This window comes from Chlorocebus sabaeus, chromosome 3, assembly GCF_047675955.1.
Source record: "Chlorocebus sabaeus isolate Y175 chromosome 3, mChlSab1.0.hap1, whole genome shotgun sequence".
Classification (NCBI taxonomy): domain Eukaryota; kingdom Metazoa; phylum Chordata; class Mammalia; order Primates; family Cercopithecidae; genus Chlorocebus; species Chlorocebus sabaeus.
Genome location: NC_132906.1, coordinates 88,598,271 through 88,622,713, shown reverse-complemented (window position 1 = coordinate 88,622,713; position 24,443 = coordinate 88,598,271). Strand labels below are relative to the sequence as shown.

Below are 24,443 nucleotides of genomic sequence, written 5' to 3'. Positions count from 1 at the left end.
TTTACTTTTCTTTTCTTTCTTTCTTTTTTTTTTTTTTTTTTTTTTGAGATAGGGTCTTGCTCTGTCATCCAGACTGGAACACAGTAGGATGATCTTGGCTCACTGCAGTCTCAGACCTCCTGGGCTCGAATAATCATCCCACTTCAGCCTCCCAGGTAGCTGAAACTACAGGCATGTAACACACCAGGCTAATTTCTTTTTTTTTTTTCAGAGATGGGTTTCACCATGTTGCCCAGGCTGGTCTCGAACTCCTTAGCTCATGGAATCCACACACTTCAGCCTCCCAAAGGGCTGGAATTACAGGCGTGAGCCATTACACTTGGCCTCAGCTCTCGTTCATAGTTTTTAAAATGAGAATATATTACTTACAAAATCAACAAATAAGATATTTCCATTTTGGTAGAAAAAATACCTTAAAAATAGTAATAAAGCAGTATCCTGAGAAACACTGGTCAGTATCAAAATAATATCATTAATATTTCTTCTCCGAATGAGCCACCTCTCACTCTCAGAATGATATTTTGTTTGTAGATTTTTTTATCCTAAAATTGAATCAAATTAAAGAAATCGGTGGCAATTCTCTTTTCATATAGATGTTGCTGGAAGGAAAATCTTGAGATAAAAATACAAGCTATAAAAATACATTTGCTAAAGAGCCTCTTCATTAAAAGATTTTCACTTGCCATTTCTGTCTCTCTCAACACATCAGTCGATATAGATACCTTCATATTTTTATGTGACTTATCTCATTGAGAGTATCATTGTTACTATTCTTTCATTTTCCTCCTTTTTATTCTTCTCCTCTTTTGGTAAATAGACCTTTTGCTGAAAAATAAATTGCTTTTAATGCCTCCAGTGAAAAATAATCAAGTTGCAAATCTGCTAGATTAGAAGCAATGCCCGCAAATCAACCAATGTGTTTTCAGTACTCTTTTAGGATATTGTCCTAGAAAGATCTAACTTTTTAAGCTATTCCTGACAAAAGCTTTGAAAATGATATTTGTCATGTCTCTATACTGGATTTAATATGCTGTCTGAGTTTCCTCTCTTCAAGACATATGTGCCATTCGCTATGTTTCTACTGCACTCCATGCATTTTATATATAATATGTCATTTAATCCTCATAATAAATCTAAAATGTAGCCATTGCCATTCTTCCTTAGAAATGAAGAAACTGAAAATCAGAGGGGTTAGTAAACACCTCAGACCACACAGCCAGGAAATGAACAAGACAAGCCTGAAATCAAATTTTTTTTTATTTCCAATTCTATGCACTTTCTATTACCTACTGAAATCCCTCAATATAATCTACATAATAAATGTGTCCCACTACATTACATAAGTCACGTGGTCTCTTTGCTTTGTTTTGGAAATGCTCACCGCTTTATTAACTGGAAATGGAGGAATGTGAGGGCAGGTCTTAGAAGTTCATGCTAAAGCAAAACACCATCTGTAGAACAAAAATTAAAAACAAATAGAAAATATGATTGTAAACACCTGACGTGAATAAAACATAGCATAAGACATTGTAAAGAGTGAACCTTAGTACATGAAATACTACACGCTATGCATTATAAATATCTTTGTTTAAGTATATGAAGCTTGTCCTGTCTATAATATACAAATTGGAGAAGAAACAATATTTTTAAATGATATCCTTTCTATTCCAATCAGAATATAAAATGTCAAAGAACTGACATTTCAATGTTGTAAAGATCAAATATAACTTCTCTTAAATCTCTTGTTAAAATGTAAGTTTGCTACATATCTGAGTGGGGTTTGGAGCAGAGTTTGTTAATAGTGTAAGTTTGTTACACACCTGAGCAGAGTTTGGAGTAATGCATAGGTTCTCCTACAGGGCACTTGCCTGTGTCAGCTGTGCCTTTTGCTTTTATGTTTGTTGCAATGATGACCATACCCTCAGGTGGAGACTCCCACACATTTGGAGGCAGAAGTAAATGTCCTCATTTTGTGAAGGTCAGTTTAGTCAGGGCTTCCACTAACACGTGCACCCTGAACATCCAGTCTGCAGATCAGAGAGCTTGAAAGGAACTCGAGAAAATGCAAATGCTGGGAAGACTTGACTGTGCTCTCGAACCTAACCTAGCGGTAACTGAGCAGCTTGTTAGCCAACAAGCCAGCAAGGCAGGGGTTGTATTTACTTGTTTATGTGGCTGTTTCCTCTTTCGGACTCTGAGCTCCCTGAAAGCAAGAGGCTCCTCTTTCTCATTTCTGCTTTATCCTCTGTGCCCAGCGAAGTGCCTGTCAATAATGGAATGAATGAATGGGACTGACATCAAATTAGGGCAAATGACTTGAAAGTGAGTGAACATAGGACCTCAAAGTTGTTATAATTATTGTTGGTTCATTATTATCCAACCAAAGCACATGAGACATGAAAATAGTGGACAAATGCATCCAGAACTTTCCTGAGTCCTAGAGATAAGAAATAAAGCAAGATGCCAGGAGCTAGAAAGGGTGATTTGGGGAATGACTTAGGTGGGAGGCTGATAAAAGCACTTTTCATCGCTCTGATGCCTTTGATTCCAGCTTTCGTGTGAACAACACTATAAATGATGGAGAGGTAATTCAATCTTTTTGATTAAATATATTTACATATAACAGAGTGACAATGGGGCAGTGATTGATCTATGAGGTAAAATGCAATTGGAGGAAGTTGTCAATGTATTAATTAAACAGTGAAGGGAACCATCCTTCTGGAAGTTAGAAGAAAATAAATCTGTCTTGGGGGAAGGCATGTCAGGGAGGGCTGTTGAGTGGCCACGAGCCTGGATGCGAGTGAGAAGCACTGTGAAATTTGGATCTAACCACCAATTCAGATAATGCACAAAGAAAGATGGGGCTTTAACCAGAACATTAAAAAATCCCAGCACTTTGGGAGGCCGAGGCAGGTGGATCACCTAAGGTCAGGGTTTCAAGACCAGCCTGGCCAATATGGTGAAATCCCGTCTCTACTAAAAATACAAAAATTAGCCGGGCATGGTGGCAGGCACCTATAGCCCCAGCTACTTGGGAGGCTGGGGAAGGAGAATCCCTTGAACCCAGGAGGTGGACATCAAAGTGAGCCGAGAACACATCATTGCATTTCAGCCTGGGCATCGCAGCGAGACTCCCTCTAAAAACAAAAACAAAAACAAAAAACAAATAGGGATAGAACTTGTTATCCTAAAATCGATGGTTCATTGTTCATTTGGATGCTTAATTTTTAAAACGAAGGCCAAGATATGGTTACCCAGAGCGTGAATTTCTGCAGAGTAGGAGATGGGATGAAGGGTTGTTGCTGAAGATGCTAGCTTTGTCTCAAGGGTAATTTAAACAATGCCCATTAAACTCTCAGGTCTCAGAGGAAATGGGGGACCATGTGACCGCTCCTACACATCCCTGCCTGGCGGCTGGAGCGGTTCCTCCGTGTCCGACGAGAAATGGGACACAAATATTTATGGGATGCTGCCATGACACATCAGCACATGAGCACCCTCACTCTAGCCCACTCACCGTTTCCGCTCATTTCGGCTGGCTCGGGTGAAATATCACAGCAATTATAAAAGTCAAGGTGCCGGGTGGGAGAGCTTTAGGAATGGCTCCAGCAAATTGCTTCCATTTTTCAGCTCACAGTGAGAAGAAAGGCAGAAACAGAGAGAGGTAAAAAAGAAAGCCAATGAGCATGCCTACTGCAGCCTGTATATCCTGCATATGTACATATATAAATATATTCAGCTTCTCTTGTGTGCCTTGGAGAGAAAAGAGCAGCAATCAGCAATTCAGGGACGATCAAATAGATTAAAGTGAACATCATATATGTCCCAGAGCAGCCAGCGATAACACCTTTATTCTTGCTTAGCTACCTTCTCCTCCACACTGTGAGGGAATATATTTTATTAAAAACATTTCTTTTACCTGGAGGTCCTGTCAACTAACGAACAGAATGAAAAGAAACTGAGAGCCTTCTTTGCGTGCCAAAAAATAAGCTAGTTGAGAACACGTTATTTTAAAATACATATATATATCAGGAGAGAGCAAAGAAATGGCTTACATTTTTCCCCTTGTAAAGTTGACAGCATTTCTGCTTTCTTGTTGGCCTTCCTTTAGTATTTGGGAGACGTTTCCTCATCAAAAATCAACTCCCCACTAAAAATGGGCAATTTGCTTTTTAAAATCTCTTTTCAAAGATACATGAAGGCTTTTATTTGCAAACTTTGTCATCACTACAACACTGGAATTCCTTGATCTTATTTTTACTAGATAGCATAGATTTTGGAATGCATTTTATTGACAAGAGTCACGTAATGCAATTTAATCTAATTTGACCCAATGTATTCTGATGTTTTCACTACAGCTGTCGTGTTTTAAAATGTTAGCGAGGTTTTCTGTAGATCCATTTAAGTCTAAGGTTTTTATTTATTTTTATTTATTTATTTATTTTTTTGAGATGGAGTCTCGCTCTGTCTCCCAGGCTGGAGTGCAATGGTGAGATCTCGGCTCGCTGAAAGCTCTGCCTCCCGGGTTCACACCATTTTCCTGCCTCAACCTCCCGAGTAGCTGGGACTACAGGTGCCCGCCACCATGCCCGGCTAATTTTTTTTTTTTTTTTTTAGTGAAGACAGGATTTCACTGTGTTAGCAAGGATAGTCTCAATCTCCTGACCTCGTGATCCACCCGCCTTGGCCTCCCAACCTGCTGGGATTACAGGCGTGAGCCACCGCACCCGGCCAATTTGCTTTTTAAATAAGTCTACGTTTTAAAGATAAATACATATATGCCTCAAAAATATCTAAGTTGATTCTGCTTTATAGCTGAGATCTCCTCAATATCAATAGGGAACAGGGCAATAAAAGACCTTAACTTATCCTTCTAAAATTTTCTTTCCATTTCTGGATGTTAGAATATGGCAATAAACCATAACTGCAAATTTCATTATTTTAACTAGTCTTTACTGCTGGCTGTCGAAAGGATAAACACATAAACATCAAATTCCATTTTATAAAGATCACAAACGCTTTAAAAGAGAGAGTGTTACTTTATAAATAGAAAATTTGTGTTATTTTCCTCCAATTCTCTTAACCAAAATTGAGTCCCTCAAAGACAAACATCTAGCCTGGGATTTTCATAAACGTTGTTTCTGATGCAAAGTCAGTGTGGCATTGCTAGAGGAAGGCTTATCACACATCACACACTTGTGCCTTTCAAGCAATCAACTTAAAACCAGTTTTTGAACAGATTGCCACCCAATTTTATAACAATTGTTTTTCCTGATTTATTTTCCTTACAAAATGGGGGCTTGCACAGGGGGCGGTAGCTCTGACATCCTTGCCACTTCCCCTGTGAGTGCCCATCACGTGCCAGGTCAAACAGGAAGCCAATAAAGTACGCGTTTGCGTTGATGTGAAACCAAGGCATAACGATTTCACGTCATCTACCAAAAGTGAAGAAGATATAGAAAGAAGATTTGAATCCAGCTCTGTCTGCCTCCAAATCCCATGAGTTCTGTGCTCCAAAGCCCATGGGCAGCTGCTGCCTCTTCCTCAATGCTGAGTCTGACATTGCTGTGTTCTTCTACAATCCTTCATTCTTTATTTTTGGGTCTTCTCCATTGTACGCTGGCTAACTTTGTTTGCTCAGCCTTCTGTCTATTCCACAATCACATGACTTCAAATGATCATCTTTTTGCTTTCGAGACAAAATGTCCCAAGGTGTTAGAACTCAGTGAATTAGATTTCCAGTTCTCATGCTTTGCTGGACCACAGCATATCTCACAGGGCTTGGTGACTATCTGCTCCTCACCTGTGTTAGTGGAATCCACTGAACTAGAGAGGTCAGAGATGATGACTTCCCAACGTCATGTTCCCTATCATACCTACAGTGCAAACATATTTGCCCTACAATGACAGTTGGCAGATGTTAGCACGGTCTCCAAAAATAACCGGGACATCCTACATGTTTAGAAGATGTTTCCATATTTCTTCATGCTTGAAAAAAGAAGTTTGTCCCTCCCTTCTGCAGGAGACTGCACTGTATGCTGGTCCTGCAGATGGATTTGCCACAATACGCTTACATTAGCCTGATCGAGAACGTAAGAAATCAACGTCTTGGGAATATGATTTCTACTAATAGATATATAGATACTATATTAGATTCCTAGGGCTGCTGTAACAAATGGCCACAAACTGAGTGGCTTAAAATAACAGAAACTTATTCCTTCACAGTGAAGGGGGCCAGGAGTCTGGAATAAGGCAGGGCTGGTTTCTCCTGGAGGCTAGAGGAGAGAATTTACGCCATGAGCTTCTGGTGGTTGCAGGCAACAGGTGGCATTTCTTGGCTTATAGATGCTTCACTTCAATCTCCGCCTCCATCTGCAGTGGCCTTCTTCATGTGCTTCTCTGTAACCTCTCTTGGTTTTTTTTTTTTTTTTTTTTTTTTTTTTTAGACGGAATTTTGCTCTGTCTCCGAGGCTGGAGTGCAGTGGGGTTATCTCACTGCAACCTCTGCCTCCCAGGTTCAAGTGATTCTGCTGCCTCAGCCTACCGAGTAGCTGGGATTACAGGCGCATGCCAGCATGCTGGGCTAATTTTTATATTTTTAGTAGAGACAAGATTTCGTCATTTTGGTCAGGCTGGTTTCAAACTCCTGACCTCAGGTAATCCACCCACTTCAGACTCCCAAAGTGCTGGGATTACAGTCGTGAGCCACCACGCCAGGCCCCTCTCTTCTTTTTAAAAGGACACCAGTAATTGGATTTAGGACACAGCCTAAATCCAGGATGATCTCATCTCTAGATCTATAATTTAATTACATCTGAAATGTCCTTATTTTCATACAGGTCACATTCTAGGGTTCCAAGTGGACATAAATTTTGGGGGACACTATTGAACCCACTGCATATTATAAGTGCATACGTATACATTATATATTCCTGTGATCATAGACATGTAAAGAATAAAAATCCTATTTTTGTCCTTTGTTGCTTTTTTAAGGGACCCTGCTAGCGTGGCAAAAGAAAACTTCTCACATACATAAAATTCAAGAAAGAATTTTAGCGATTACATTTTAATGTATTTGATTTTATGTAGTGTTACTTTATGTCTTGCTACACTATTTTCAGAATCTTATTTGGAATAAAACAAATTAAACTAAAAAAGGGTAAAGAATAAATGGATGGCTCTGCTCATTGACTAAATTCTAAAATAGTCTTAATAAGATAACACTCATCAATTTGGATAACACTTTTTACTACTTGAAGCATACACAAATTTGAAAATTGCTTTAAAAATAGTTCAATGTGCCAGGCGCGGTGGCTCACGCCTGTAATCCCAGCACTTTGGGAGACCGAGGCGGGCAGATCATGAGGTCTGGAGATCGAGACCATCCTGGCTAACCCGGTGAAACCCCGTCTCTACTAAAAATACAAAAAATTAGCTGGGCGTGGTGTTGGGCACCTGTAGTTCCAGCTACTCAGGAGGCTGAGACAGGAGAATGGAGTGAACCCAGGAGGCGGAGCTGACAGTGAGCCGAGATTGCGCCACTGCACTCCAGCCTGGTTGACAAAGCGAGACTCCCCCTCAAAACAACAACAACAAAAGTTCAATGTGCTACCGATCATTTACTAATATAGAATTTGCGTATGAAATATGGGCTGTGCCAATTGCTATACATGTACACTGGAAGTTACTAACAACCCATGCTTTTGTGAGATGTTTTTAGAACAATGGTTCTCAAATGGGAGCAATTTCATACCCCAGGAGACATTCAGCAATGTCTAAACACATTTTTCGGTTTCACAACCTGTGGGGAAAGGTGTGTGCTAGGGCCACGTAGCGTGCAGAGGCCAGGGATGCTGTTCAACATTTTACACTGTGCAAGACAAACCCACCGCAAAGAGCTGCATGACCCGGAATGTCAAGAGCTCTGAGGGTGAGAAATCCTATCTTAGATCTGTACTGAAGCATTTTCACTCCTCCAGCCTTCCTCTCATTCCTCTTATGACCAGTGATATCCACTGTTGAATCACTAGCTTGAATCAAAGTACGAATTGCTCCGAATGACTGCACCTAACACTTAAGCTTTATTTCCACCATGACTTTAGCTGGTTTTTATCCAAAATCAAAATGCAAATGCACAGGACATACACTAATCATTATTTTTAAATGACCAGAACACCTGGTATGTAGAGTAGGCAAGATTTTCCTTGTCTCCCAAGTGTCTCCTAGGAATTCTAAGGCAAATCATATAATATGCATGCTCAGGTATTAAACAGATCCTTATGCCTCATACGTCTACCCTCACTCCCTTCCTCCATCCCATGTTTTAGAATGGTGATTAACAGCTTGCACTTTGGAGTCCCAAAATCTAATTCGACTCGGATCCACTCCTTTCTACCTGCTTGTCCTTTGACAAATCACATCATTTGACATAATGACATCATTTGACTCATAAGGACAGCAATACTACTTACTGTAAACATTAGAATTTGTTATATTTATATTCATTTTGCTCATAGACAATATGCTGAATCCTGCTTTTTAAGGATGCTAACGTGCTTTCGTGTGTGTGTGTGTGTGTGTGTGTGTGTGTGTGTGTGTAATTACATTTGACACCTTCCCAACAACCTTGTGAATCAGGTAGGTAAAGAACTGATACTTGTTTTGTGTCAATAAGGAAACTGGGGCTCATGGAATTAAATTGACCTGTCCCAGATTGCTCAGGCAACCCAGAACCTCTGCTTTCCAACTCCTACTCCAGAACTTGCCCTTGACCCAGATGCTCTTGAGTATTGCTGGGCTGGAAAACTATGTGATGTAAGGCAGTGATTTATTCAATTCATATCTGAAATCCTATGTCTGGCCAATAAACTAAGACGCATCAGGCTCAAGTGAATTCATGTCCATTTGGAAACTGTTTACCCAACACAGCTAGAAGTTTAAAAATATTGGAAGATAGAGTATCTTTCTGTCATCTAATCACTGTTTTACACTTCATGATGCATGTGAGTAATGAGCTGGAGGACTTCACCTGCTTCTTTGATCATTTGTTCTTTTGTGGCTTCCACCTTATAATAAGCCTGCCTCTGAGACAGGTATTATTAATTGCATATTGTTTTGTGTTTCTAATGTTTCATTTCACTGACTCCTCTTTCTCTTCCCCTCTTGGTTTTAAGATCCCTGCTGTTTTTAATATTTAACCATTTCTTCACAGGCATCTTTTTAATCCAGCTTAACTTTGGACATGAATTGAAGTTGACCAAATTGCTTGCTACAGTCCTGTCAGCATTTCTGCATTCAGAACTGTTTGTTGACTCAGTTGCAGTGATATAGATTTTCCCACACAGTCTATTTGACATTTGCAAGTCCAGTGTGCACCAACTTCTATTGTATTAAGCAAATAACCATACTGCACTGAAATTCCACTCATTGTTAACTCTAAAGCAACAGGATTTTCTCCAGTTCACCAACAGTCAAACCTATTGTTATCATAAAACCCTCTCCAGATGAAAACTGAAAAGAATCATATGACCCAGAAAAAAGATTAGCCTTCAGGAAGTCTTTGGGTTTTGCCATTTTTGTCAAAATATCCCCAGAGGCAGTGGAAAATAATAAAGTAAAACCTATTTTTGGAATAAAGCCCATTTCAAAATAGAGTCTACAGACTTTCAAATTTGCAAGACAGGACTTCTCAAAATGAAAGGCACAAAACTGGGCTATGGTAAACCCAAAGGGACCAGAAGCAATTCAAAACAAGGGATTTAGTAACTTTTAATTGCCTCATTTTCAATTCAAAAGGGAGTGTAAGTATTGATATTATGCTATAGCTCAATTGCACAGACCAATCAGCTAGTTTGCTGTGACACAGGAATCCTCAGAGATTCGTCATTACCCAGGATTTCTGTCATTTCAGATGAATTTTCCACCTTGTTGGAAACAACACGCTGTACTTCCCCAATCTTCTTTTTCTATGCTTCTATCTGGGGAGACTGATTTAAATTATAGTGTTCCAAATAAAGTCTGAGTAGGAAACAAACCCAGTATTTTTTATATATGAAAAGGCAGGGTGTAAAAACCTTTTTCTAAGGACACAAGGTATTTGTTTACCAGAAGGAACACAAAGGTTTACGTCTCAAGATTGGAACGTAGGCAAAACTGTAAAACCTGAATTATAAAAAAGTAGAAAATAGTGAATAAAAATAGCTAATGAATTGCCAAGATTTATGTCCCAGTACCAGCTGCTGGGATTCCAAACCAGTTCCAGAGATGCTGGGGTTCTCAGGACACTACTTCAGAGAGCTGTATGGAAACAGGATCGAGTGTGCACCCTTCTGGTCCACAACATCTCCTGAGGCTTCATGGATAGAGGAGGCAGCAGCACTAACATTCTTCACTTCGAATCATTAAGAATAACCAAATATTCCATATTGGTCTGTTTGGATATTAGCCATCTGTCATTGCATAATAAATTACCACAAAACTTAGTGGCATAAATCAATAACAACCATTCATTACCCTACTGTGATATCCAGCTTCCAGGATGGCTTACAGAGATTCCCACTTCCTAGTTTTCACACCCTTCTGCAGTCCACACTTACGTTGACTATGACTGACATGTGCAGCCAGTTAGATCATATGGAAAAGACAACACGTGACTCCCAATGTTAGGTCATAAAAGACGTCATTGTTTCCATATTTTCCCCTCTCTTGGATTCCTTCTCCTGGGAGAAGCTGGCTACCATATTGTGAGACACTCAAGCAGCCTGAAGAGGGATCCGTAGGGAGAAATCAAGTTTTCCTGCCAATAGTCAGTGAGGAACTGAGGTCTCCTTAACATCCACATGAGGCAGCCATCTTGGAAGCAGATCACCCAGTTCCAGTCAAGCCTTCAGGTGACCACAGCCCCAACCAATATCTTAACTGCGATATCAGACACCTTAGCCAGTGACACCTAGTTAACCCCCTCATAAATTCCTGTTTCACAGACACTGAGGGGAAAGTGTTTATTTCTTTAAGCCACTACATTTTGGAATAATTGGGTATGCATCAATGAGTAACTACTATAGTAGCCTGCATATTTGGGAGTGGCTTATCTGAATGGTTCTGATCCAGGTTTTTTTTTGCAAGGTTGGCAAAGCTGCAGTTTTTTGAAGGCCTAACCATCTGATGGATCTGTTTTTACTATGTCTCACTTATATGGCTGGCAAGTTGGTGTTGGCTGTTGATGGGAAACCTCAGTTTCTCTTCCTGTCATCTCTGTGCAGTCAGCTTTGGTGCCTTCACAACGTGCAGGCTGGCTTCTCCCAGGGTAACTGAGCTGAGAAAGAGATCAAGGAGGAATTCGTACAGCCTTTTAGGACTGTGGTGGTTAATTTTGTGGCAACTTGACTGGGCTAAAGAATGCCTTGATAACTGGAAAGACATGATTTCTAGATGGGTGTGTGAGGGTGCTTGCAGAAAAGATTAGCATTTCAATTAGTAGACTAAATAAGAAAGACCCATCCTCACCAATGTGGTGGCCAGGCATCAACCAATCCATTTGTGGCCCAAATAGGAAAAACAACAGCAGAAAGGGTGAATTTGTTCTATTTGAACTGGGACATGCATGTTCTGCCTTCAAACATCAGCAATCCTGGTCCTCAGACCTTTGGACCTGGCCTCAATTACCATTGGATTTCCTGATTCTTCAGCCAGAATACTGCAAGTCGTGGAAGTCCTTTGCTTCCATAATCACATGAGCTGGTTTTCATAATGATTCTCCCTCTCTCTCCAGATAGATAGATAAAGAGATAGATAGAAAGATACAGATAAATATATGTATAGATCTCTCTGTCTCTCCAAATATATGTATCTGAGTGTTTGTATATACATGTATGTTATATAGACACATATACACAAAATGTATATATATACACATATATAATATATATAACACATTATTTGTTCTGTTTCTCTAGAGATCCTTGACTTATACAGATTTTGTTACTGAAAGTAGTTCTAGGGAAACAGTTTTAAGGATGAGTTTTATGAATTGGTTTTGTGGTATCTAATTGGCTCTTGTAATCTGACCTGATTTCAAGTTGCTAAGGACTCTTTAAAGTAATAAAGAGAGCATGATAGTTCATGGTGTAAACTTTATAAAGATATCCAAAATATCTGCACTGGATATCACTAATCAAACACTTAGAAAAAGCAGAGTGAAGTGACTTTATATAACAATTTAGCACATTTTTTGAAAATGACACAATTCAATGGCATTGTTTGCTTATTTCTAACATCACTGAGCAAATGGGGGGAAAAAAAAAGTATGAGTTCAGGAATTCAAATTTCCACCTCAAGCACCACATAAATGACCTAAGAACTTCCAGATGTTCCTTGAAGGAGATCCTTATCTTCTGTTACTACAGGGTTGAAATTACTGGAAATCAAACTCAGAATCTTATCCTGTGATTGGCTGGATTACAACACAAGTTGAACTCCCAGCCTTAAAGTAGGGTGTCTACTGTTAAAGTGAGAACATTGACTAGGAAAGAATGAAAGAATGAGATCCCGTAAGTTGAGATGAAGATGCGTAAGGAGAACATAATGAAACTGGGAACGTTGAGCCCCTAAATTTTTTTTTTTTTTTTTTTTGTAGAGTCTCACTCTGTCACCCAGGCTGGAGTGAAGTGGCACAGTCTCGGCTCACTGCAGCCTCTGCCTCTTGGGGTCAAGCGATTATCCCACCTCAGCCTCCCAAGTAGCTGGAACTACAGGTGTGCACCACCACATCAGGCTAATTTCTGTATTTTCAGTAGAGATGGGATTTTGCCATGTTGGCCAGGCTGGTCTTGAACTCCTGACCTCAAGTAATCTGCCTGCCTTGGTCTCCCAAAGTGCTGGAATTACAGGCATGAGCTATGGTGCCCTGCCTGAGCCCCTAAATTCCGATAAGTCTTCTTTGCCAGTGGAAGAGGTCTCCCTACTCACAGTGGTAGAAGCTTCTCCATTCACAAGTGATTGGCCTTTCTACTTCCCTTTGAGGATATTAATTTTGTATTGCCTGAGGAAATGGTAATGTCCTCCCCTGAGGCAGTTGCCCTGCAAGACAGTGCTGATACTCTTCATGACCTACGCTCATCACCCCTTGTTGCTTGTAGACATATAACCAGGCTCAAGTCCCAGAAGACCCCTAAAGGTGAGGCGAAAAGTGTGATGCATGGGGAGTTGTACTATACTCCAAAAGAACTTACTTGAATTTTCTAATTTTTATAAGTAGAAATTTATGGGACACGTGTGAAAATGGATATTAATACAGTAGAATAATATTGGGAGGAACATACATTTGGATGAGGTCAAATTTATTAATATGTACTCAATAAGAAGACATTTTGCATTAAATGTTGCAACTCAAGGAGTTATAAACAGCTCTTAAAGTTTGGCTGGTTGGCTAGTTGGAACATGGAACAAAAGACAAACCACAGTGAACACAGTGAAAACATGCAACCTCTCTTGGTTTAATATAGAGAAAGGGATTCAAAGATTTAGGGATATTGGAATGTAGAGTGGATTTGTCATTTGAGACTTAGACCCCCAGGGAGGGTCCAGAGGACACTACTTTCACCAATTCTTTGAGAAATAAATTTGTGAGGGGAGCCCCAGCAAGTTCTCTATAGGCCAGACCTGACAGTGGGAACTACAGACCTTGATTAGAAAATGTAAATGCAATGGGAGTAATTGGAACCTAGGAGGGCAGAGGCTAAGGGGAAGACTCAGTTGCCAGTGCCAAGGTGGGCAGTGGCTACCATAATGGACAGCAAAGTTAAAGCAGCAAACAGAGCAGTCAGATCTGTGCAAATATGTGGTGTTGGCTAGTTCATCATGGTGATGCTAGAGGAGAAACAGATGGAAATCATACCCAAATTTTACTTGATCTGTATAAGGAGAAAAATTCTAGATGAACTGAACAAAAGCCTAACTCAAATCATAAAAACAGAGAGTCACAGCCCCTCCATCAAGTCTCAGAATCAAGCCAGTTTGCAGACCCAGAACCACTTTAATAAAGCAAAGGCTAGGTCCCTTGAGGAAGAGCCCTGGGACTGTACATCTTCCTCCCAGCCTTCCCCACAGAAACCTACAGCCTTTTAAAAAGGTAACTGTGTGTGGGAAAAAGAAAAATGTCAGAACTTTGGGGGACTTCTGGACACTGGCTCTGAACTGTTAACTGATTTCAGAAGAGCCCCAAACATCGCTGTGGCGCTCCAGTCACAGTAGGGGTTAGTGGTGATCAGTTACTTTTAGCTCAGGTTCATTTCACGGTGGGTCCAGTGGATCCCTGAGCCCATCCAGTCATTATTTCCCCAGTTCCAGAATTGATCATTGGAATAGACATATTCCAAAGCTGGCAGAATCCCCACACTGGTCCTCTGACCTGTTGACTTAGGGGTACTATGGTGGGAATGGCCAAGTGAAAGTCATTATGACTGCCTCCACCTGCAAAAAGAGTAAATAAAAAACAGTACCCTGGAGGGATTGCAGAGATTAGTGCCACCATCAAGGACTTGAAAAATGCAAGTGTGGTGATTCTCATCACGTCTCCATCTAGCTGTCCTATTTGTCCTATGCAGAAGACAGTGAATTTCTACGTGCTCACCCAAGTGGTGACTCCTATAGGAGTTGTTGTATCAGACGTGATTGTATTGCACGAGCAAATTAACATATCCTCTGGTACCTGGTATGTAGCTATTGATTTGGAAAATGCCCTCTTTTCCCATCTTTGTCCATGAGGTCCACCAGAACAGTTTGCTTTCAGCTGGCAAGGGCAGCAATACTCCTTCACCATCCTACCTCAGGAATGCATCACCTTTCCAACCCTAGGTCATAATTGAATCCACAGAGATCTTGACTGACTATCCCTTCTGCAAGTTACCATGCTGGTCTATTACATTGATAATATTATGCCTATTGCACCTTGTGCGTGAGAAGTAGTAACTACTTTAGACTTACAGGTAAGACATTTGAGCATTAGACAGTGGGGAAAAATCCAGTGATAATTCAGGAATGTTCCAGCTCAGTAAAATTTTTAGGGGTCTTGTGATGTACAGCATGTCAAAATATCCCTTCTAAAGTGAAGGAAAAGTTGTTGAATCTGGCCCCTCCTATAACTCAGAAAGAAGCACAATGTCTAGTCCGCTTATTTGTATCTTGGAGGTGATGTATTACTCATTTGGGTGTCTCTCTCATCCGTTTACCAAGTGACCTAAAAAGCTGCTAGTTTTGAGCAGAGCCCAGAACAAAAGAAGGCTCTGTGTTGGGCCCAGGCTGCTGTGCAAGCTGCTCTGCCATTTGGATCCTATTATCCAGCAGATCCAATGGTACTTGAAATGTCAGTGGCAGAAAGGGATGCTGTTTGGAGCAGTGCAGGCCTTTAGCATTTTGGAGGAAGGCCTTGTCATCATCAGCAGATAACTACTTTCTTTTCTGGAGAGAGCTTTTGGCCTGCTACTTGACCATAGTAGAATTGGAACACTTGACCACAGTCCATCAAGTTAACCTGTAACATGAGCTGCTTTCCATGAACTGAATGTTAACTGACCCATCAAACCATAAAGTTGGACATGCATAGCAACACTATATCATCAGATGGAAGCGGTATACACATGATTGCAAGCCAAGCATACCTTGAAGGCACAAGAAATTTACATGAATAAGTAGTTGGAATGCCCATGGTCCCACTCTTGCCACACTGCCCTTTCTCTCCCAGTCTGCATATATGGCCTCATGGGGAGCTCCCTACAATTAGTTGAAAGAGGAAGACAAATTCAGACCTGATTGAGAGATGGTCAACATGCAGGCACCACCCAGAAGTGGGTAACTGTAGCACTCGGCCACTCTCCAGGACATCCCTCAAAAACAGCAGTGAGGAAAATCCTCCCAGCGGGCACAACTTTGGCAAGTGTGCTTGGTTGTGAACTTTACTTGGAAGGAGAAATGGCAAGATGTGAAAAATGACCAGTGGATCCTAGATGCAATGGCTACAGCCTCTGAATTGGGTATTAATGGGCTGTGGCTGGTGTTTGACAGAATGGTCAGAGACTTGAAAGAAAGATGACTGGAAAACTGATATCAAGTAAATATGGGGAAGAGGTGTATGGAGAGATTTCTCTTAAAAGGCAAAAAATGTGAAGCTATTTGTGTCTCATGTGAATGCTCATCAAACGGTAACCTCACGAGAGAAGAATTTTAATAAAGTGGATAGGATGACCTTTCTGTGTATGTCAGTCAGCCCCTTTCCCACCTCTGTTATTGCCTGATAAGTTCATGAGGAAAATGGCCATGGCAGCGGAGATGAGCTATGCTAGGGCTCAGCACTATGTACTTCCACTCTCCAAGGTTGACCCAACTATGGCCACTGCTGGGTGGTCTTTGCTAGCAGAAGAGAACAACACTGAGGCCCCAAACAGCACCTTTCCTCAGGGTAATCAACCAACTACCTGGTGGCAGGCTGATTACATTGGACCACTTCCATCATGGAAAAAGCAGTACTTTGTCCTTACTAGAAAAGATGCTCACTCTAGATATAAATTTGCCTGTACTGTATGCAATGCTTCTGCTAAAACTACCATCCATGAATTTACAGAAAGGCTTATTATTCAGCATTATGGTATTACACACAATGTGGCTTCTGATCAAGGAACTCACTTGCAGAGAAGTGCAGCAATGGGCCCATGCTCATGGAATTATTCACTGGTTATAGTACGCTCCTCTCTATCATGAAGTTGCTGGCGTGGTAGAATGGCAGAATGGCCTTCTGAGGAATCAGTTACAGTGCCAGCCAGGTGGCAATATCTTTCAGGGCTGGGACAATGTTCTCCAGAGGCTATATATACTCTGAGTCAGTGTTTAATATGTGGTGTCATTTCTCTGATAGCTAGGATTCATGGGTCCAGGAATCAAGGGATGGAAATGGGTGTGGCTCCACTCACTATTCCCCACTAGAGACCCACTAGCAAATTTTTGCCCCATTTCCTGTGAATTTATGCCTTGTTGGCCTAGACATCTTTTTTTTTTTTTTCCTGAGATGGAGCCTCGCTCTGTCACCCAGGCTGGGGTGTAGTGGTGCAATCTCTGCTCATTGCAACCTTTGCCTCTCAGGCTCAAGCGATGCTCATGCCTCAGCCTCCCAAGTAGCTGGGATTACAGGCACATATCACCATGTCTGGCTAATTTTTGTATCTTTAGTAGAGATGGGGTTTTACTATGTTGGCCAGAATGGTCTCAAACTCCTGACCTCAGGTGATCCACCCGCCTCAGCCTCCCAAAGTGCTGGGATTACAGGAATGAGCCACTGGCACCTGGCTAGACATCTCAATTCCAGGGGGAGGAATGTTTCCACCAGGAGACAAACAATGATACTATTGGATTAAAAGTGAAGATGGCCACCAGGCCACTCTGGGCTCCTTATGCTTCTGAGTCAACAGGCCGAGGAGGAAGTTACAATGCTGGTTGGGGTGATTGATCCAGACTGCCAAAGGGAAAGGTGACTGCTGTTCCACAAAGGAGGTAAGGAAGAGTGTGTCTGGGATACAGGAGATTCCTTAGGAAATCTCTTAGTACTGCCATGTCCTGATTAAGGTCGATGGAAAATTACAACAACCCAATCAGGCATACCAACTAATAGCCCAGATGCCCTAGGAATAACAACTGGAGTCACCCCATCAGGTAAAAACTAACTGAGGTGCTTGCTGAAAGCAAAGAGAATATAGAATGGATAGTATTAAATAGAAGAAGGTAGTTATCAACATGAACTATAATCACATGACCAGTTACAGAATTAAGAACTGTAATTTTCATGAGAATTTCTTCCTTTATTGTTATAAATATGCCTGTGTATATATATGCATATATTAAGCAAATATCTGTTTTTTTAATCTCTTATGCCCTTATATAATGTTAGATGTATTGATTTTACAACAATATTCAAGCATTGTTAGTTCTATATCATAGTATTTAAGTTACAGAATATCAAGAGAAGAGTACACATCTCTCAAGGACTTTACTTTCTCTTTTGAGGGAGGGATAATTGTGTATTTTCAATCATACACAGGATAATTGCATCATGTTAGCTAGAATTATGATGTTATTGTTTTATTTGGAGATTAAATGCGGTTTTATTATATGATAAACTAAGGAGATGTGTTTGAGTGCAAAGTTGGCAAGAGGTGGATATGTGATGGTTAATTTTATGTGTCAACTTGATTGGGTTAAGGGATGCTCAGGTAGCTGGCAAAACATTATTTTTGGGCCTATCTGTGAGAGTGTTTCCAGAAGAGATTATATATACACACATACACACACATATATGTGTATGTATGTATATGTATATATATAATATAATTATATATGTGATATAATTCTACGTATAGGCACCTATATCTATGAACACATGCACATATATATCTCCTATTCATCCTGTTTTTCTGGAGAAGCCTAATACAATAACCTAGTGTCAAAAGATGCACATTGTTACTTCTATGACATTCTATTCATTAAAAATAAGTTTCTAAATCTGAGACATATTTTAGGTGAGGTGATTTAGATTCCACCTTTTGAAAAGAAAAATATCAAAGAATTTTTGTACATACTATAAGACCACCAGAGTTCACCCTCTGGCTACAAATGATTAACCTTCCTCTTGCATGCCAAATATATATATTCTCTTCAAAACTCCCCCCAAATCTTACTTATTACAGCTCAGACTCAAGTTCAAGGATTTGTGTATCTAAATCAAATCCTGCTTTAAGTGAAAGTCCTTCAATGTGGTTTCTTGAGTACAGCTCCTTCCTAACTGAAGACTTGTCAGCTAGAGAGAAATTGTCTGTATCATACACCTATTATATATAATGATGAGACAAGCCGGAGATAACCTGTGTAAATACTTTCAAAAATGGGTAGAGCAAGAAAACACACAAGAATCACTGGTCCATAGCAATTATGAAATCTAGCAGGACACATATCAGCATTTCTTTGATCAGGAGTCAAGGCCTGAGAATAATTCTTCGTAACTCTTTGCTCTGTCCTCTAAGTTCTTCACCTGAGTCATTTCTTCTTTTCCATGGAATATAGCTTGTGTTTTTAGCAGAATAGTATTCTTAGCCTGCTCCTTACCTGTAGAAACTTTGAATTTCAAAGTCTTCTTTTTAAATTGTACAGTTCCTGCACCTTGCCGTTCAAGCAAACAATGTTTTTGTTAATAAAATTATCTTAAAAACTTTGTGAGTCTCCTGTGATTCCTGTTGGTATTCACTCCATTAGAAAAAGCCACACACACAAATGTGGAATTAGCCCTTCTCTGTCTTGGGCTTCTACTGCATGTGGTGAGGGACAATACTTTTTAAGCTTCTCAGAGGTGTCACTGTTTGAATGATTGTCTGAGGTACACATTACATATTTCCAAGCTCTTAACAAAAGGTTTACAGCCACACCCTCAACTGCTTCTTCTTACCACGTTTTGTTGACAGCAGTCTAGATTTGATCTTTGTCCTGGAGCCATTTTTAACTTTAGCATCATTTTACTATCTAGGAAGTCTAGTATTTTAAAAAGTAGCAATTTTCATCTCTCTTATGCTTCATAGACCTTCCTTTAGTTTGTATCTCTTCTTTTCCATCTTACTATAAACAACAAGTAAAACCTATGTGATGCCTTTAGCAGTCTGTCTGGAAATGTTATTAGCTAGATCTGACAGTTCCCTGGGTACACTTTGTACTTCAACAACACTTTCACCAGTTGACCAGCTGGGGCAGGTATCTAGGAAAAGTCGAGTGCTTGTTTACCTGGCCAGTGACCTGGTCTCACAAGCACTAAGTATGCTTATCCATCAAAGGAAATGGCCACTAAAAATGCATGAAATAAAGTGATTTCCATGGCTGGAGAAGTGGGTGAGGTGGGTATGGTTTCTGAGGTCAACACATAAAATTCTCTGTAATACCAACTAGTTTAAACATTGTGCTTTACAATTTCCAAAGCACTTTCACACACATTTCTATGTGACTGTGCAGTATTTCTTTTGAGACAGTCATTGTGGATTACTGAATAATTGGATATTTTGGTAGGTACTTGTTTGCATGAGTCAGAAGCAAAGTTAGAGCTGATTAACATTCTATGAAATATTCTCAATAAACGTCAACATTGGAAAACATAAAAATTGAGCAATACGCATATACGTTTAATAAATGATACCTATTTCAATTCAATACGTTGGTATTAGATTCAGTCATTCAGTGTTGTTTTCAAAGCTCTGACCTCTCATGGAGAAGGCGGCAGTATATACAGCTCTCTATAATACAAAGCAAAGTATCTTCATATACACAACAGAGAAACTAACTAGTTTTACTGAAGCTCACTTAAAACATGAAGGAGAAAACTCCAGAATTAAACTCATTTTCCCACCATTTTTTCTAGTTTTTCCCCAAGGTATTTGTTTAATGATTAATGGCGGAGGAGTGGGACATTATGCCCCATGTATGCTGAGGAAAAGAGCAATGCGGATAAAATAAGCAGATGAATAAAAAGGAAAGAATCAGACCAGCCTGCAAGGCAGGCTACGGTGTCAGGGTGAAAAAAATCTAAAAATGAGGAAAAAAAAAAAGATGAGTTTAAAGAATGTAACTAAACACAGGATATGATACAGCCTACTGTACAGTGATTACAAATGAGATGATAAATGGGAGAATTGCCCATTTATTTTTTCAATGACTGTTTTAATGCACTCTGGTCAAAATGTAGACTGGTAAATAAAACACAAAATCTAGGAATAAAAAAGGAAGGGACATAAATTATTCTTATTTCTAAACATTGTCATTAGTTTTTAAATTGAAATTATATACAAATCATTCATGTGGTGTTCACAACGTCAGGAAAAAATATCTTCTCTGCATCTGCTACATCACGTTCAGGTCTACTGTGTTGACATCAGAGAAATAAGACTTTGCAATGGGTAAAATTCAAACTTTTAAATCTCTAGAAAAATTAAAATTCAGATTTTGAAGTTAATTTCTTTCATTTCATAAGATGGATTTTTGGTGTTTTTTCACATAAATGTAAGAGTTCTATGGAAAGAAAAATAGTGAACAAGAAACTAGATGGTGTTCACCTTGCTTCTCATGTAACTAGTGCCCTGCGGTAATCTGGGTGAGCTACGTCTGCACAAACACATATTTCTCCCTGAAAACAGGAAGAAAATTAGCAAGAAAATTAAACACATATTATTTCCTGACCTCTGCTCTGTGTTGATTACTGAAAGAAAGGAGACTTTAAGAACATAAGATACGGCCGGGCGCGGTGGTTCATGCCTGTAATCCAGCACTTCGAGAGGCTGAGGCGGATGGATTACCTGGGGTCAGGAGTTCGAGATCAGCCTGGCCAACATGGTGAAACCCCGTCGCTACTAAAAATATAAAAATTAGCCTGGTGCGGTGGCAGGTGTTTGTAATCCCAGCTACTCGGGAGGCTGAGGCAGGAGAATCACTTGCACCCGGGAGGCAGAGGTTGCAGTGAGCCGAGATGGCGCCATTGCACTCCAGCCTGGGTGACAGAGCGAGACTCCGTCTCAAAAAACAAACAAACAAACAAACAAAACAAGATAAAAATAAAAATATAGGATCCTTTTTTCTTCCCTTACAGGACTTCCCAGCGAGGGGAAAAAGGAGACAAAGGGTACACTTGCCTTGGAAGCTGCCCACGGCTTCCCCTTCTCCATCCTAGGGGACTGTTTACTTCTCTCTGATAGAGCTGTTTCTCTGTAGATTACATCAACGTTTTGTGCTCCATCTCAGTAGTTTCCTCCGGCAGCACAGAAAGATGTTGAGTTATTGCGCTCACTAAATCATGACGCTCACACCCTGGACATTCTGTGTGAAGGCAAGAGGCACCCTGGGAGCCAGTGCAGCAGTTAGCTAACTTCTTTGGGGGTAATCACAGCTTTCCAGAAGAGAATGGAAGACAAAACATCTAACAGCCACTGAGCCACCTATGCTCCACCTCTAACCTGCTGCTAGAGTGACACTTTTCGAGGACAACCGTTTGCCACACTCCACGGTCCTGCATCTGGGAATGGATCCAGGCGTCTAGGCTGCAAGAGCCTCTGAGCCTCAGCATCCTTGCCTCATACACCTGCGACGTGCGTTCTTCCACCGACAAAAACAGATGGCGGTGTTTCAAGCCATCGCCTCCAGCGGAAAGGTAGATGTGAACGCAGATGAGAAAAAGAGCCTGGAGAAAACTGCAGGAGTGAGAGGAGCCATTTGCGCTCAAAGTGAAATATGAGTGAAAAGAGGTTCACACTGGAAATGTTCTGCAGATCGGTTAGTATGAAGAAGCAATAATTATAGAAGATGTATTACAAATATTTTCAGTGCAAAAAAAAAAAAAAAAGAACAACAATACTGTTTCCTTTCTGAAACGTGTCACACTGAAAGCTACTACATATCAGGATCACCTCACTCAAACATAGACTCTCAGGATTCAACTATTTAATCTGGACTTGAGTTTTCCCCCAAAATTCTTTTCACCATCTAGCTGCACAGTACAGAGCACATGAAAACATTAAACCTATAATTACATTGATAAACCGACCTTCAGGAGGCATCCCCTATACCTTAGCTATGGAGATTAGAGTATTTTTTAATTTATTAGATTGTAAAAATCTAATAACGTACAGAATAGAAATCATGCTTAAAGTTTACTTTGATAGAAAAAGCAGAACATGGAATTGCTGGATTATATGTTAGCACCAGTGTACGCATATGTCCAAACTCCCCAAATTGTATACATTATGTGCAGTTTTTAATAGCAATTATACCTCCATAAAATCAGAGAAAAAAGAAAAAAGGCAGAATGTGAAGCAAAAGGGGGGAAATGAAATGACTTAAATATATTTCCTGTAAAAATTGCAATATCTTCTGACATAACCAAATATTTGCTGTGACGTAGTCTGAGGCTTTGAAATGGATAAGGGCATGGTTAGTGCTATTCTGGTGCTAGGGTACGTTTCCTGTGAAAGGACCACCCTTCTCGGTGTGCTATCTTCCCCTGAAATGTGCTCCTGAAGTTAGATCACAGGACGAGTGGCCGTATATCAAAGTGAAGAGCGTAGTTAATCTCCAAAATTAAAACCCTTGTAAATATCAACCAGATGATTGCTCCCAGAAAGTTCTTTCCAGGATATAGCGGCACAAGACAAAGTCGATGCAAATACCGAAGAGAGATTTGATAAGACGATGGCAGAGGACCTGAAAAGACCAGTTCCTGCTGAGGATTTTTTTCTCCATTTATTCAAGAAGCACGTGTAGTTATGTTTGTAGCCAGAAATGAAGACGGTGAAGCACCCAAGCAACCTGTGAGCCCACAAATGTGTGTCTGCAACTGTAAGTACCACACTGGAAAAACATGCCAAGATGGGCAGCATGAGGGCGCTTGATTTCAGTAGATTAGTCCTGCAAGCACAGACTGCCCTCAAAAAGAGCAAAGAAGTAAGGCTATACCTGGACTATGATAGATTGCTAGTAAATGATAGGAAATTCATAAATACATAGATACGGTCATGTACTGTGTAAGGATGCTTCAGTCAATGCTGAACCGCGTGGAAGACAGCAATGTTTCAACCAGATTACAAAAACGTATCTTTTCTGTGTTTAGATATACAAATACTTACCATTGTGTTACAGCTGCCTACAGCATTTTTCACGGTAACATGCCGTCCAGGTTTGTAACCTAGGAGCCCCAGGCCGTACCGTACAGCCAATGTGTGCAGGAGGCTATATCACCAGGTTTAGCATAAGTCCTTTGTCATGTTCACACAATGACTGAATCACCTAATGATGCATTGCTCAGAATGGGTCCCTGTCATTAGGTGATGCATGCCTGTATTTTGCAAGTCATACACTCTCTGTTACTTTCACCACTCGTCATTTCATCTTAACAACACCAGAGGGAGAGGCGGAAGCCAAATGCACACCAACATAAATATCCAGGCATCTTTTCTTACTCTCCCCACACAGTAGCCCCACGATAGATAAAACTGTTAAAACCGTCCATGGTGGTTAACAACTACTCTACAATGGAACATGTTTTTGTTTTACTGGTCACATTGAGAGTGACTTCATCTCCTCCCCTCCCTTCCTCACTCTGATCCTTGAATGCCAAGCCCATCATCCCCAGGACCAGTGCACATGCTGTTTCCTCTTGCACACGAGCACTCTCTAGGCATCTGCGAAACTCCCTCCTTCAGTTCCTCAGGTGCTGTACAAATCTCTCCTACTAGAGGCTTTCCCCAGTCACTCAGTAAAATCATACCCGCTCCTGCCCCTTGCGACACTTCCTCTTTCTCTTTACTTATTTTACTATTCTCCAAATATGTGTTGCCATTTGACAGGCTATATATATTTTTGTTTGCTTGTTTGCTATTTTT

At 40.4% G+C, this 24,443-nt stretch overlaps 1 long non-coding RNA gene across 1 annotated transcript; it reads right to left on the bottom strand.

Moving 5' to 3' along the window:
- Positions 1-1,215: 1,215 nt before the first annotated feature.
- Positions 1,216-4,511, bottom strand: LOC140711476 (uncharacterized). The gene is made up of 3 exons (XR_012092690.1): positions 3,518-4,511; positions 2,164-2,263; positions 1,216-1,451 (listed from the first exon to the last, which is right to left on the bottom strand). It is a non-coding gene; the product is annotated as an uncharacterized lncRNA (long non-coding RNA).
- Between the last annotated feature and the right edge of the window lie 19,932 nt (positions 4,512-24,443).